This window comes from Mastigoproctus giganteus, chromosome 8, assembly GCF_048544385.1.
Source record: "Mastigoproctus giganteus isolate SK-2022 chromosome 8, ASM4854438v1, whole genome shotgun sequence".
Taxonomy (NCBI): Eukaryota; Metazoa; Arthropoda; class Arachnida; order Uropygi; family Thelyphonidae; genus Mastigoproctus; species Mastigoproctus giganteus.
In genome coordinates, this window is record NC_143582.1 from 21,540,516 (window position 1) to 21,556,925 (window position 16,410).

Consider the following 16,410-nt stretch of genomic DNA (forward strand, 5'->3'; position numbering starts at 1 on the left):
TGGTTGAATCAACTGATAATTGGGATTCTGTCTGAATAAGTAAGTGGAGCTTGGCAGACTAAGTTGAAATGGGCATCACTGATATTTGAACTGAGACTATGTATGTTTGTGAAGTGAATGAGGAAGTATTGAGAGGTTTAGATCTTGTTGCAGATAAGTTTGTTCTATTAGTTTGACTATTCATGATGTATTTAGTTGGAAAGAAATAGTGGGGGAGGGGAGATTTGATGTATGAAGTAATGAAATTTTTGTAAATGAAGCAAAGTAAGAATATATTCAGCTCCTTTGTATAATGTGTCCTTGACAATGCCCCTTGCAAAAGAGTCAGCATCTCTACCAATTGGACTCCCTCGAGTCAATATCTGGCAGAGTAGACGCTGCGAAATTATACACTAGGACAGGAAGCATCTGGATCAGCTAGATCCAGATGCTTCCTGTCGTTACCAATACGCTTGGCCCAGTGGACTTTCTAGTGGCTTGCGTGCTAACACTGTTTTAGAGATGCATCATGTAACCATGTTCCCTACCATGTCAGAATGGGCTCTTGTGGACAAGGGAGTCCATGTTGTATATCTCTAAAAGTAGCTATTCATGCAGATGCTTTTATGAAAATCTTTTTTACCCAGGAGTACTTATTAACTTCAACAAATTTCTCCAGAATTGTTTCCACAAACTTATGTAATGACTAAGCAAGTATTGTGGATTTGGTTTGTATAGGAAATCTGTAATGCATGAGTTGCTTTTATCATATATTTCTAGTAACACTAACAAAAATTCCTAGTCTGTCAATAATTAACTTCAAAAAATCATTGCAGTTATTATGGCTACTTATTTGTGTGATTGTGGAGCAATTCACATTTTCAAGAACTTTGCATGAATGCAGAGGAGAAGGTTCTCCATTTAATTTCCCACAAATGAAATGAGTATAATGACCATAAGCATCTGCCATTTCATTGGTGGGCATTCAAATGCACTTTTCTCCGATATCTTTAATTTTGTGAATAATGCAGTTATAAACATCATTAAATAATTTCTTAAGTTAAATCATCTGGAATGTTTTTATTTCTAGAATATAAATAAAAACAAATCATAATAGAGCTAATGGAAACATGTTGCTACCTGGAAATAGGGATGATGAATTTTACTGTGATATGTACAGTGTATTTAGAAAGGATAGGGAAGATAGAAGGGGTAATGGGGATATGTTTCTTATCAAAAGCAGCCTCAGTGTGACAAAAGCTTTCACAGATTCAAAAGCTATGCATGCATGATAGTGTGGAATCTGTGTGGTATGAATTAGTTGGAAGCAATGATATAATGAGAGTGGAAGTAATCTACAGACCAGACTGTGAAGATAATGATTAAAGCTTGTACAAGCAAATGGAATGAGCTGGCAAATATGAATGTCATTATGGGCAATTTCAGTTTGCCCATAACTGATTGGGATAAGTGAGAGGTGAACTCACTGTTTGGTTGCTATTTGTATCAGCATGTTATGTATTAGGGCCAAGAATATTCTAGACCTGATCATCACCCACGATCCAGATGGCATCGTGGGGTTTGACATCCTTTGACAATTTATAATCATCCCATGCATTTTTCTTTCTGCTACCACTCTCATTTCATCTGATATCCATTTAGGTGTGAATCTTGAACAATATCTCTTAGGTGGCAAAAAATGTTTACTTGTTCCTATGATTGCCTCTCTGAATACTTCCCTTTCAGTATTTATATTTTTTAACATCAGTTGCTCCCAGAAGAATAGTTTTTGAAGTGTTTTGACCCCATTATAATTGCCCTTGAGAAAAAAAAATCCTTTCTCTTTACTCTTGATGGTAATTATTTCTGTCAGTAAATCCCACAAGAACACTGTGGTCACTGCCACATAAAGGTTCCTTAATTTGAAGATTCTTAATACACGATGAATTACTGCCAATAACAAGATCAGGAGCATTTGTTTCTTTTATTGCATCTCTAATGTTGACGTACAAAGAACTCATCTACCAAATCCAGAAATGTTCAGCTACTGAATGAGCTTCTGACTCACAAGTTCTAGTTGATATTTAGAAGTATCCTCAACCATGAGACATCCAATGTTATGAATTCAAATTTTTATATCAGAGCATGTAATGGTTGATATTAAAAAAGAAAAAAAAAGACAAGTGTAGACTTTGTCACTAAGTTGTAGATTGAAGGCAAGAAGTGTAACTATCTACAGGATAGTTACTGCACGATCTTACTCTCTGCTGAAATACTCTACTTCCCATCTGAAGCTATCAGTAGAGTATTTCTAAAATGACTGAGTTTGCACTTAGTTTGGAGTTTCCTGTAGTTTAGTCATGCATGTGTGGAAACTGTTTCTGTCAGTGGTTGACTATAAGTGTAAAACAATCTCAAAGAACATTCTAGACATCTATAAAAAAAATAATAAAATGGTTATGTTTCAGGAATTTCAAGTAAATAATACATATGTTTCAAAATTCTCTCTCAATTATCACACTATTTAATGCAAGGTTAGTGCAATAGCATCGTGTTTTTATGTAAGTGAATCACTAAATTGGTGAAAATGGCATCGTTTTTATCATATCTCATATTGTGAATACTTTCACAATGAGTTGTCTGATATTGCACTACCTCAAATAAGCAATGCTTCACCAGTGGAGAAGACTAGTGTTACTTATTCTCAGTGTATACCACCACCCAGACAGCAGTTTCAAAGCTATTTGGCCTATCATCAGTGGGTGGGTAGGTGTTACAATAAGTGACAACCCAGTTATGAAGTATGACTCTATAATATGAGAGATGCCAGATGGTATATAACAGTATTAACTGAAAAAATTTGGAAGGGGCCCTCCTGCCAGTAATGACTGGCTACTACTGCTGATTGGGGAAAATTGACATTATTGACAGCATCACAGTGGTTTCTTTTAGCCTATCCTCCGGATGATGGATTGTTCATTGACATAGTCCACATTATTATTATTATTATTATTATTATTAGCCATATAGTGCAAGGAAGCCTGAGGCTTATGCTGCACCAGCCAAAAACAAATTCCCGAGTTACCCTGAGAGAGAGAAAGAGAGAGAGTAGCAGCAAGGAATCACCAAGAAAGAGAAGAATGGTGATATCCAGCTCAGGACCCTGGGTTTGCCAAGCCCATACTCACCAGATGTGAGCCCCTGGGGTTATAGTTCCATTATGGTAACAACAAATTACTTGAATTTTCTATGTTGGTGATATGTACATTTTTAGAGAAAGGATGTAATGTTAGTAATTTCCTATCTGTAGTTTGTATAGCAGAATTCTAAAGAGTCATAACTCCTTAGGATTTTGGCTATACGCAAAGATTTTTTTGGGGTAAAAAGGAATGCAGGCAGTACTGGCAGGGTGAGTCTCCACATGTGGAAGACGAGTAGTTTGTGATGTAATATTAGATTTACTAAGATCTGATTTAACCCTCTCAGTTTTTTTTAGTTTGTCTACTTCATTAGAGCACTGAGACCAAGCTTATTTATTAATACTCAGACAACATTGTGCCCCTGGGTACTACATGAAATGAATTATGTTGTATTGTCCTGTGCATGTAGGCTGACAGTATACTGATGTAGTTAAATGTGAACCTGCCTTTTAGATCCTAGCATCTAAAAATGGAAGTGTGTAGTTTTTCTTGATTTAAATGGTTAATTTTAAAACTTCTGATTTATTGAGATGGGCCGAGAATGCTGTCTTGCTGCCCTGAGAAAATATGTTGAATATATTGTTGATATATCTCCTCCATAGGGTAATAGGAAAGGGGGATAAAGAAGGGAATCAGATTCAAAATCCTCCATGATAAGTTTTACCACGGGATTGTTTGTATATGTTGTTTTCAAAACTAAACTTATTTTGGTGTATGCTAACAACACTTTACTAACTCCCACCCTGCCTGGAGCTGACCCAGCTAAAATTACATATGCTATAAATGACAGGATTGCTGAGTTAGCTTTTTACCCTGAACAGTTTATTTTGTGCCTAAACTTCAGTAAATCTGAAATGAAAATAGTCTCTTTAAAGCTGTCAACAGCCAAAATCACAAAGACCTTGGGGTTATCTTGATCTAAAACTTAGATTCTGTTAGCATATTGAGGTGCTAGTAACAAGGATGCGTAGCCCTAGATGGTAAACTGAACAAAACCTTCTGTACGCAAATGATTTTAGAACAATGAAGAAATATATCCAGACTAATTTACCCTATTTATCATATGCTCTATGCAGCAGAAATTTGGGCATCAGCAGCCTGATAGTCAAGAATAAAAGTTTATTTAAGCACATATGTAGCACTTCACAAATGTCTGCTAGTAAGTTTGATTCTATTACTCAGGTGATGGTCACTTTCCAGTTGTTGATGGACACTTTTCAAGGCACAGGTTATGGTCCTGAGCTGGATTCGATCAATACTAATTGATCGAATGCAATGGTAACATGATTTGGCCTGTTTGATTTCATAAATTTATGTTTTCGCACAGCTTGTGTAAATTTCAGTGATATCATAGAAAGTAGTATCTACTCCTATGTCACATGACCAGTTTGTGTATGACACCACGTGACTAGCTTTTGAAACTTTAGCCAGTTCTGTGGATATACCATGCATGTGTATACATTAAAAACATGTAAAAGTTACAAAAAAAAAGGGGGAAAAATTTACATAATTATTATAGAACGTGGGAAAACAATAATCACAAATTAAAATTAGCACAGAATCGTACTAATTAGAATGAAACGTTTTAAGTTCAGTACTATTACAATCTTTTTTATTCATCTTTGCATACGTATGGATCATCGCATTGTTTATTAACATTTCTGATAATGCAATGTTGCCATATCAAAATAAAAATTGCTTTTTGTTTTGGCCGTGGAAGGGAATGAAATCCACCTAAGATGAAACTCACCCCCCCCCCCGGTAACAAAACACGAATTCAATACATTTCAGGAGAAAAAAATCACATCAACTAACAACATACATAAATATACACTGTAAAAATTAAAAGGATTTTCAAAAGAGTACGCCTTCCCTAGAGACAAAGTAACCTTTTTTAAAAGTAACAAGTCTATTAATCTTTTTTGAATTTTATTCTTTCCATGGCGCACTAGAACCTTGCTGTTTTTGTGCCACAAAAAATCAAAATCAAATCAAATCAATCCTTCCCTAGATTTTTGTGTTTTTTTTTATATATAAGTATGTGTTTTCATCTTACGAATGTTAATTTTTAGAAGCGGGTATCCCATCCGTGAATTTTCAGTGTGCAGTTAGAAAAAAGCTAAAATACAAGGAAGGAGTACAAATCCTTTTAATCTTTGGAATCCCTTCTATTTTGCATATTATAACCCAGTGGTTTCAACCTTTTTTTTTAATTAATAACGGCTCCCCTAATGCTGTAACCCCTTCATATTGGCGTTTTTTAAATCTCGGGAATATGTTATCCCGTCAGTCCGATGCATAGTGTGATTTTATCTTAAGAATATTAATTTCAGATATTCTTAGGAATTCTTATTCCTAAGATCTTATTCTTAGATCCGCATCTTATTCTTAGATGTGGGTACACTATATTCTCCCTGCTTTTCACCAAGATCCGAGGAGAGCAACGGCATGTCACATGACCTGCTTGCAAAACTTTACTCAGTTCTGTGTATATATTTACAATGTATGTATATGTTAGGGGAGAACTCTGTATATCTATGACTATCAATTATAATAAGGGAATATGAGAAAACAATAATCATAGTTTAATAATACTGAAATCGCAGATTAAAATTCGCACGAAACCATACTAATTATAATCAAACGTTTAAGTACTATAACAATCTTATTCATCTTTGCATATGTATCAATCTCATTATTTATTGATATTTGTGATAATGTAATGTTGCTATATCAAAATTAAATATTCCTGAGATTTAAAAAACACCAATATGAAGGAGTTACAGCAGTGGTTTTCAATTAGGGTGCCGCAACAACATTCCAGGGGTGCCATGTAATTTGAGTTTAAATTAATTAAACTGATTTTTTTAAATTTATATGCTTATTTCATTATAAAAGGGTGTACAGTATCTTTTTAATTTTGTAATGATCCATAAATGTTTACTGAGTACCTCTATATAAAGAATAAAATTATTATATATATATATATATATATATATATATATATATATATATATATATATAAAAAATGTGTATTATTAAATGTAATTTTTATAATTACATTATCGTAATAACTATCATATATATTTTATCTATCTATCTCTGTAGATAAATCAATAAAAAATAATAATAATAAAAAAATAAATAAAAATTATATACATAACACACACACACACACACACATATATATAATATAAACAAACTAAAAAAAAAAACACAGATAATCAAGATGTATAAAACCAAATCTTAATTAGTAATCATTAGATTATTCCAATGTCTTCTCCGTTGAAAAACAGTTACACGAACTCTTGCAGTGCTTGAAATTTATCCTGATTAGCAATAAGATCACTTTCACAGCCTCTAACTAAATTACCAATCTTCACTTTTAGCCTTTCTCTAAGTTTAACATACAAACTACAGTCATATAATAAATGACTCCAAGTCTCAGGTAGACCACACGTACATAAAGGAGAGCTGACTAGACCAAAGTAATGTAGTTTAAAATTCAATGACCCATGGCCAGTTAAAATAAACGATGTTACCATAGAAGGAAAAAACCATTTGTTGTTACTATCATAAGTAAATGCAACTGTTGGAATGAACAATCTAGTCCCCTCCCCAGTTACACTAAGATCCCATCTCTGTTGCCACATACCAATCAACTGTGTTAGAACATTTTTCTTAGCTTTAGCTATCTCTATAGTGACATCAGATGTAATATTCATGAAAGAAACTATGCCTTTTTTTAAGTAATAACAAAGAGCCCGATACACAATGTACAAGTCTAGAGGCAAATGCCCGGCCAAAACCTGCATGGCATTCGTTGAAACTGTTCTGCACAAACTAAAAATAACAAAGCACTGAATCGATAACAATTTCTGTTTAAATTTAACGTTAGTAACTCTGAAGTACCAGGCTGATGCTCCATACGCAACTATGGGTAAGAAGACTGCCTCGTAGTATAAATTTAAAACTTTCCTTTTCAATAATAACCCACAATCTGACCTAGTTAATCGAATTATTGCTGCACTAAATTTAACTTTTTCATGTAAGTAATTTAAATGTGGGAAAAACGATAATCTATCAATTCTTATACCTAGATATTTCACCTCAGATACTAGGCGAATCTGCCTCCCCTTAATTAAAGCTTTTGGCGGTCGCGCATAATTTAGTTTCCCCTTAAGAAGCATCATAACAGTTTTAGTTGTAGATATCAATAGTTTATGCAGATCAGCCCATGACACTAGACTTTCTAATACCTGAGCCACTCTTATTTCAAGCACAGACCTGGATTTACCAGTAACACAAAACCAAATAATCTGCATAAGCAATCTTATGCAGATTTTCAACTGATTGTTCTAGCCATAAATTAAGTACTAAGTTCCAAAAAAGTGGGCCCAATACAGACCCCCTGAGAACAGCCTCTCGAAAGATTCCTATTAAACTCTAGGTGCTTAGCTTTCAGTATAATTTTCCTACCATACAAATAACTCTGTATCGTCCTATACAATAAGTCTGGACATTGCATACCCCTTAATGCAGACAGAATACTCTCATGCCACACCATGTCAAAAACTCCAGTAAAATCTATAAAGATGGCTAACACATACTTATCCTCTACCAGGTTGGTGAAATTCATGAGATCATTAATGGCATCCTCCGTAGAATGACCTCTCTTGAAACCATACTGTAAACAGAGTCAGGCAGGCCATGCCCACGGAACATTCAAGGTAGGTGTCCGTACCCGTTTGTAAACTTTAACGGAAAAACCAATGCCTACTATGCTCGCTATTTGACTGGGCTAAGTCAAAACATTTCTACACTGGTTGGGTTCCGTTTAAATTCCTCAGAAAACAGCGCTGTATAGTAATTAAATCCCAGTCATCAAAAGGTAGTCCTAATTCCGCACACTTCCTCCAATGCCTTTCTTCCTTATTTTAATATATCCACTTCTCCCCATACTGGGGCATTTACCGTTATATCAAAAGAACTAATCGGTGGGCTCTGGATACTCGCAATCGGTCATTCGATCGTGCAAAGCTTCAACAAAATGCTCATTCATATTCCCTGAATAATGGGCAGATTCTACAACCACATGATAGCGAACCGATCGTTCTATTCGAACTACATCGCAAAGTCCGATGGAATGTGCAATGGCCACAGCATTAGTGAAAAACGGTGTGGAAAAATTTAACCTTGGTCCAATTTCAATTACGAAATTCTTTGAGCTGGGCGGCTGAGTAAAATATGACGTTTCACTAACCTGGTCGTTAAAGGAAGGAGACAGGATCCAGGAGAGCTTTCTTCGGTCTTCTTCTGTTAATTCACAAGACTTTCGTACATCAATACAGAAGCAATATTCGTTTTCCACAGAAACTACTTTCACTTGTACATCGACTTCCTGCAGCAGCAGCAGCTGCCTCTTCTGCATTAGTTTGCCCTTACTCAGGGCAGGGAAAGGATAATACCTACTTAAAACCTTTGCACGATCACTTCTTAGCACGTTATGAAAAATGACCAAAGACCTTCAAATGGCTGAATATATTCTTTTATAGCCCAGTCAAACCCACACACTCACCCTCCACTTGCCTTCCTACACGTGACTAGTTCTGTATTTGCAAGTGGCGCCGTTGTCTATTGCGCATACCCTTATGGCATGACTGGTGAACTTTGTACATCCAATTGACCTCTACGATTTTCGGATCACTGTGCAGCGAGGAGGAAAACGAACTCTAAATCGTGATCCCCGACGAAACATGAATCACTAGCCATGTTATTCACGACTTTGGTCGTAAACAAAAGTGCATAGCGTGGACAAATTAATTACATTTAAATGAATTTACTAATGCCGTCATACCTTTACGGAAGTACACTGTTGTCCTTACTGAACTTTTTTCTTTACAATTAAACTCTGAGGCTGGAAAAGAGTTGTGCACATTTCTGAAAATATTCTTCAACTTGGACATGCCATCAGATCTTTTGATAATGGAATCAGGGCTCCCACTCCTGGGTTTTTCCACCCAGATCTGGGTTTTTTGATTGTCATCTGGGTTGATAGGTTTATTTCACAAAAATATCTCACTATCTGGGTTTTGTCGGTAATTTTTAATTTTAAGTCAAAATTTATTTTTATTTCTTGTAAATACAATAAAATTTAATACATTTAATAACAGTTTACAATTTTCTTAATTTTATATTCTAATCATAATTTGTAATATCTGAAGTGCTTGTACAAAATACTACAAATGTAAAAGGATTTCAAAGTTTTCGCAGGGTTCTACACTATGAAATTACGATCATGTATGCTTACATGTTCATACATGTAAGCATACATGATCGTGCTACTAACATGTATGCGCAGCCTATTGAGCAGGCGGAAGGCGGTCTTTACTGCACAGTCTTTTGTGATCGTTCGTGGTATTATTGCATTATTTGGGGTGATTTTTACATTTATGCATATACTACATAGTGATATAATAAATTTAAATTGTAGTGACTATTTCTATTTTATGTTAATGGATTAGTGATTTATTTTTTATTTTATAGAACATTTTAAATAAGATAACTGCTAATTAGCCATACCCACAAATTGCCCACAATGTCTGAAACTTGTTCCCCACAGAGAAAGATGAGTAAACGGTGGTATACTCAAAATTTTAGAAATGAATGGTTAGAAGATCCGGAATTAAAGGATTGGTTGAAAGAAGACAGTAATGAAAAAGGTGCGTCTTACTGTATTTGTTGTGATATGAAATTAAAGAATGCCAATAAATCGATGTTACTAGTGCATAAAAATACAGTTAAACATAAAAAAAGTGCAAATATTGCTAAGACAAGTTCAACATTAGACACGTTCTTCACAAAACGTAAATCTACGGAGAATGAAGAAGTAGCAAAGGCAGAGTTAACAATTGCTGCACTCATTTCTGAGCATAATGTTCCATTTGCGCAATGTGATCACCTTATAGAAGCATGTAAGAAAGCATTTCATAATAGCAATATTGCAAAACAAGTTCAGATGAAGGCGACTAAAGTCTCTTATCTTATACAAGATGGCATAGCCTATCATGAAAAAATATACATTTCTAACATATGCAGAAACAACAAGTTTTCAATGATAATAGATGAAAGTACAGATTGATCTTTATCGCAAGTTCTAGCTGTTGTTGTTAGATATTTTGATATTCAAAAACTTGATGTTGTAGATGTGTTACTTGACACTGTTTGTGTTGAAAACGGTATTTTAGAAGGGCTTTATCAAGCTATAAAAGATATTTTCATAGAAAAAAAAAAACATTCAAATAAGTAATCTCGTTGGCTTTAGGAGTGATAATTGTGCCACTATGATGGGTACTAAGAGTGGGTTCCAGTCATTGCTAAAAAAGGATGTACCATCAGTATTTATAATGGGATGTGTTTGCCATTCTTTTGCATTATGTGCTAAGGAACTAAGGAATTATTCACCAAAGGAACTAAGAATTAAGTTGTTTTTAGGATATGTACTGGAGAAAATAAACTGCCTGAATATTGAATTTCAATCTGAGCATTTCAGATTGCACTTACTTCATTCAATGGTTTCAATTGAGTATAAAAATATTCTTAGATTTTTCATAAAAGAAGTCATTACTTCGTGCAAGCTGGTTGAAATTGATCCAAGCAATGCAATAAATCATAAGCCTCTGAATAAAATATATTTGGGAGGCCTTTGTATGGCCTTATTAAATTCAACACCACTTGGTGACAGTGAAAGCAGGTTTAAAAATGATTGTTTAAAATTTCTTGTTGAACTTTGTATGGAAATCAGAAAAATATTTCCTCTAAATGATGGAATTATCGCCAGTCTCAATGTTCTTGACCCAGCAGTGATACATGATTGTGCCAATTCGCCATGCTAAATTTTCCATTTAGCAATGCAGTTCTGAAGACAAACTAGATCTTCTAGATGATGAATGGAGATCATTTCGTTTAAATCAAGATTTAGATTTCTCTTACAAAACCATCCCTGAGTTTTGGTATCTGTTACGTAATGTAAAAGATGGCTTTAATAATTCTAAATATGAGATTTTATCTAACTTTATGACCAGTCTAATTATTTTACCTCACTCTTCGGCAAGCGTAGAAAGAATCTTCTCCCAAGTAAACCATATAAAAACAAAAGCCACAAACTCCCTTAAACTAGAAACTGTGAAAAATCGACTAATGGCAAAACAGGCGATAAATAGATTTAATCAAAATTGCTATACATGGAAACCTAAATCAGAATTGGAAAAAGAAGTCATACACGGAACTTGTCATAAAAGATACGAAGAACGTTTGAAAAAAATGAAAGAACTTCAAAAAATAAATGTGGAGGGAACTGAATGGGATGAAAATTCTGATTACAATTAAATAAAAGATATTTTTGCATGGTAAGTTTTATCTTATTTGTGTTGCTATACTATGTGATGAAAACTAGGTTTTTTTTGGGTTTATTTAAGTTGCAATCTAAGTTTTTTTTAAATTCGTGAGTGGGAGCCCTGAATGGAATAACTACACGTAAGGGAACAACTATAGAGGGTGTATTTAGTCGTGAACTCTTCAATGTAAAAATGATATATCCTACTTTAGTTATCAGAGACCAATACTTTCAGTAACCGATGTGTAATTATTATTAATAAAATAAAAACATTGTTATATTATTATCCAAGAATTTTATTAATATCTGAAAATTAAAACGTTTTTAACGCCTGCCGATGACTCTTAAATGTAAAACACGTTAAATATGGTAGTGACAGGACACATTATGTACCTGGTACAGAATTTTTTTAAATGCTAATATTACTTGCATTTTACGTTGTTCTGTACAGATCTCGGAGCTAAATGCTTATCTCAATTCCATCAGCTTCTTCCGCCACTCATCCAAGTCCACGAAAATGACCTTCACTAATAAAAGACAGAAGATCAATATTATTATCCTTCTAGATGGTCACCCTATCCACAGAGTCTAGCATCACGAAGATCTTCGGATAGTTTGTGATGTTCAGCTTTCCTTCAGCCAATACTTTGCCAGTTCAAAGAAAAAAACCCTCGATGTTCTCTGGAGAGTTAAACAGGAACTGACTAGCGTCTATCACTCAATTCGTGGTCGGTACGTGTTCCCCAGAGAACTCTATGCCTCGGTCATTTTGATCTTTGCAGCACAGTCACAGCTGAGAATTATCTTGTGTATCGAATATTGGATCCTGCGGTGGCTCAACTGCATTGGAACAGCCCTTTTATCATCCCAGGTGCATCCTTTACATTCCTCTAAGATGGACTTCTTCACAGTTTCATCTGATGAAAGAAAACATTTCATCACCAACAGAATCTCTGTCGGTGTGGTGAAACTGACAGCGATGACATCACGCCTTATCTTAGATTACTGTCTTAGATCAGTCAGAAGCAATAACTTGGCTCTTCAGTCCTAAGCAATCAGATGTTTCCATAGAACACTGTGGAATTCACAGACAAGTTCAACATTGAGTATGAGTGGATGTGTGTGAAGACAAGGCCTACTGGAATACAGTTGTTCGAGAAACATATCCCTTTGTTTCAGGTTTCTGCTGCCAATCGGTGATGATCTTAGGTGGTCTTGCACTGAATCATGACCGGGAACAGTTTGGTCGAGAGGAGCTAGCTTGTCTGTGTGCTCCTGCCTGACGTCCCGCCTAGTCTTCTAATCCGGGCCGCATACGGACGGAGAATAATTTTTATACGGCCCGCACGGAAAGTGATCTGACCTAAAACAGCATTTTAAATTTTGTAAATTATCAACCAAAATTTTCTCATTAAAATTTAAGTTTGTAATTCCAGTAAGTGTTAGTGTGTATTGTACTTAATAAAGTTTACGAATATTTTCTATTACGAATCTTTTTCTGGGAATTTTCACTTGGTGCTAAGTTATTTATTTATTATTTTCTACACAATACAGGACACAGACCGATTACAGTGTGTGGTACAATTGAAACCCAAAATTTAAATAATCCATTCTAAAATAACGTTTAAACTTTAAAAATAAATCTATAAAAAATAATAATAACACTACAAACAGAATATTAAAGCAAGTTATTGTAGCTGGTGCAGCTAATTTACATGAACAGCCGGGAACATCCTATCAGCTTGAAACCTATTTCATACATTTTTTGATGATTTAATATTATAAAAGAGAAAAACTAAAGAAAGTGATGTAACTTAAAAATTAGTAGTGGCATAATATAATATAGTTAAATAGTTTTAATGAGAGAGAGACATCGATATCGAGTAGCTATAATAAAGCAGTTATACAAAAGAAAAAACTGTTGGTTCTTAAGTTGAGCAAAAAAAAAAAAAAAAAAAAACTGAAAAACCCGTTGAAGGAATTTAAGTTATAATGGTTTATGAAGTCTAATAAGTGAGCCATAGAGAATTGCCGTCTATTGTTCTAAATGTAACTTCAAACCCCAGGGACTCACATCTGGTGAGTATGGGCTTGGCACACCCAGGCTCCTGAGCTGGATATCATCATTCTTCTCTTTATTGGTGATTCCCTTCTACTTCTGACTCTTGTTCTCTCTCTCTCTCTCTCTCTCTCTCTCTCTCTCTCTCTCTCTCTCTCTCTCTCTCTCTCTCTCTCTCTCTCTCTCTCTCTCAGGGTAATTCAAAAATACTTTTTTGGCTGGTGCAGCATAAGCCTTAGGCTTCCTTGCACCATATGCTAATAATAATAATAATCTCTGACTATCCTAAAACCTGTAGGATAGTGAGAGATTTCCTCGACCAACAGTATCACCAGACATTACAACCACCCTGGGTACTTGGTAGCAGTACCCGTCACGGAGTGGAATCCCCTAATCAGGGAGAAATAATATAAGAGCAATAATAATAATAATAGCAGCACACTAGCATAAGAGCAGCATACATACAGATGTCAGAAGCTAAAGGACACACATGCAAACGTACACTTATGAAACGCCACGAAGGAAAATGCCACCACAATGCATCCCGTTAAAGATAGGCGAAAAGGAAAATAAAATGAGGCCATCACTGGTCCTCTCTCTTAGAATCTACTACTCCAAAGACGCCTGGCTGTGAGCACTAGGACAGTCAAGATTGAAGAGATACCACGTGCAACCAGTGAAGGACTGCCTCATCTCTCTATATTTTGTACATTTCTCTCATGGTTTTGTAATTTATAGCACTTTTGAGAAAATAATATCCTATTTCGAGACACTTCGGTATTGCATAACTTCCAATTATGTAAAATAAAAAACACTAAGTTCTGTGCCTTTCGGGTTATGCATACATGTGCTCCATGTAACTGCCGGATACATGTCCCTGTCTTAACCTCTCTATGTAAATATCACCCCCCCCCTTACCTTCCTGCCGTCTAGGTTGTGGTTCTTCGGCAGAGCAATAAACAGATTTAATAAACAAATAAATAAATAATAATAATGAAGGAAATTGAGGAAGAACTTTAATCTGAATTAGTGATAATAGAGAATCATTGAGTAATTTACTATCGATAATTTATCCATCCCAGCTCTCATAGTCATTCTGCGGGACTACTTTTTCATTACAGGAAACGCCCTCCATTTATTAAAGAGCACTCTTCGGCGCAGACAAATTAAGGTAACAAACGAAAACATGTGCGCAACGTATGAGGTTGATAAAGGTGTCCCGCAAGGCGGAGTCTTGTCTGCCACAATTTTTGCCATAGCCCTCGAACCCTTCTTCTTCGCCCAGAACAAGAAGCACTTCATCATATACGCCGATGATATAAAATTTTTATTGCCTCAGAAATCAGCTGACTACCACAACCAGGTGGCTAATACTAAAATAAAAGAACTTCAAGAGTATCTAGATTGTATCGGGCTACAGTTGAATGAAAAAAAGACGGCACAAATGGCTTTCACAAATAAAATAAAGCCAAACAAAATGGAAATATTTGTGAACGGCATCTCGTACAAAAGGCGCAGTCACACGTTGATCTTGGACTCAAGTGGGACGAAGGCCTGACTTTTCGCCCGCACTTCGCATACATCCGTAACAAAATATACGCGGCGCTTTGGGCAACCAGGCAGGAGCTCACCGGTATTAGACACCCCGGTCTGATGAAGCAATACATCAACAGATGTGTTACTCCTGTTCCCCTATACGCGGCACAAATCTGGTCTTCAGTTCCTGAAAGCAGTATCAAAGCCTTTCTAGGACTCGAATACTGGCTCTTGAGATGGCTAAACAGAATTACAGCCTTTTACCATCTCAAGAGCTATATAAAAAAAAAAAAGATAATGCAGGATGGAAGCCTCCTCAACAATTCATGCTGAGAGAAATGGACCATAATCTGCCACGCTTGTCCAGTGCGGGTTGGCAGATCAACCGTATTCAGCAGTCAGAGGCTTGAACCCCGGCTACGGAGGCAACTTTACCTAAAGAACTATACTATACTCCAATTTAGAGGTCACACCCTGTAGACAAATAATCACGTCAAGAAACATAATGACCCTCTCTCAGCTTTTAACGGGACGACTGGATGCACCGAAAGCCCAAGAGTTGATAATAATACCCAGCGAAAAACCAAGACGAGTTGCAGATAAGGTACCGCAACTCAAAGCGGCATTTACGCAGTTGGATAGCCTCGGAAGATTCTTTCCAGCAAACACCATCCAGCTATTCAACAACCTCAATATCAATCCTGAAAAGCTCTGCAATTGCAAATCCTACAGAAACTCAGAGACTCTTACTTGCAAATACAGATATAAGAATACAGTTTCAGCACCTTGTTCGACCTGGCACGAGCCACTTGGCTTTAGGAAACCCGGCCGCATCAAGAAATAGGTGTCAGGATGGTCCTACCTACCCCACTCTAATCCCCACAGAAGAAGACGACTGCTGGAAAATCGAAGTTTCAAATTTTTATTTTACTGTATCGCGGTCATTCCTGTTGTCATGTTGTTTCATATGCTGTACGCTGTTCGACTGTAAATATTTGTGTTTATGTAAATATGGTGAAACTCCCACTTGTGTGTGTTTAAGCAGAAGGTAACTAAACAGTTCAAAAATGACTTAGATTTTCAAAAAAAAAAATAATATAATGATCAGCTTAATGATATGTAAAGCAGTGTTTTGTCGGTTATGAATTTATCTCGAGTTGTTTTCTGTTTTTTCCTGTTTCCACACCGATCGCCCCTTTCTTCACCTTCCATACTTTGCCACTTTCCTTGCATTTTATCTT

At 35.7% G+C, this 16,410-nt stretch overlaps 1 pseudogene; it reads right to left on the minus strand.

The window, feature by feature from the left end:
- The window catches only part of LOC150081332 (phosphoribosylformylglycinamidine synthase-like), a 50,629-nt pseudogene extending 42,019 nt beyond the window's left edge, over positions 1-8,610 (minus strand).
- Positions 8,611-16,410: the final 7,800 nt, after the last annotated feature.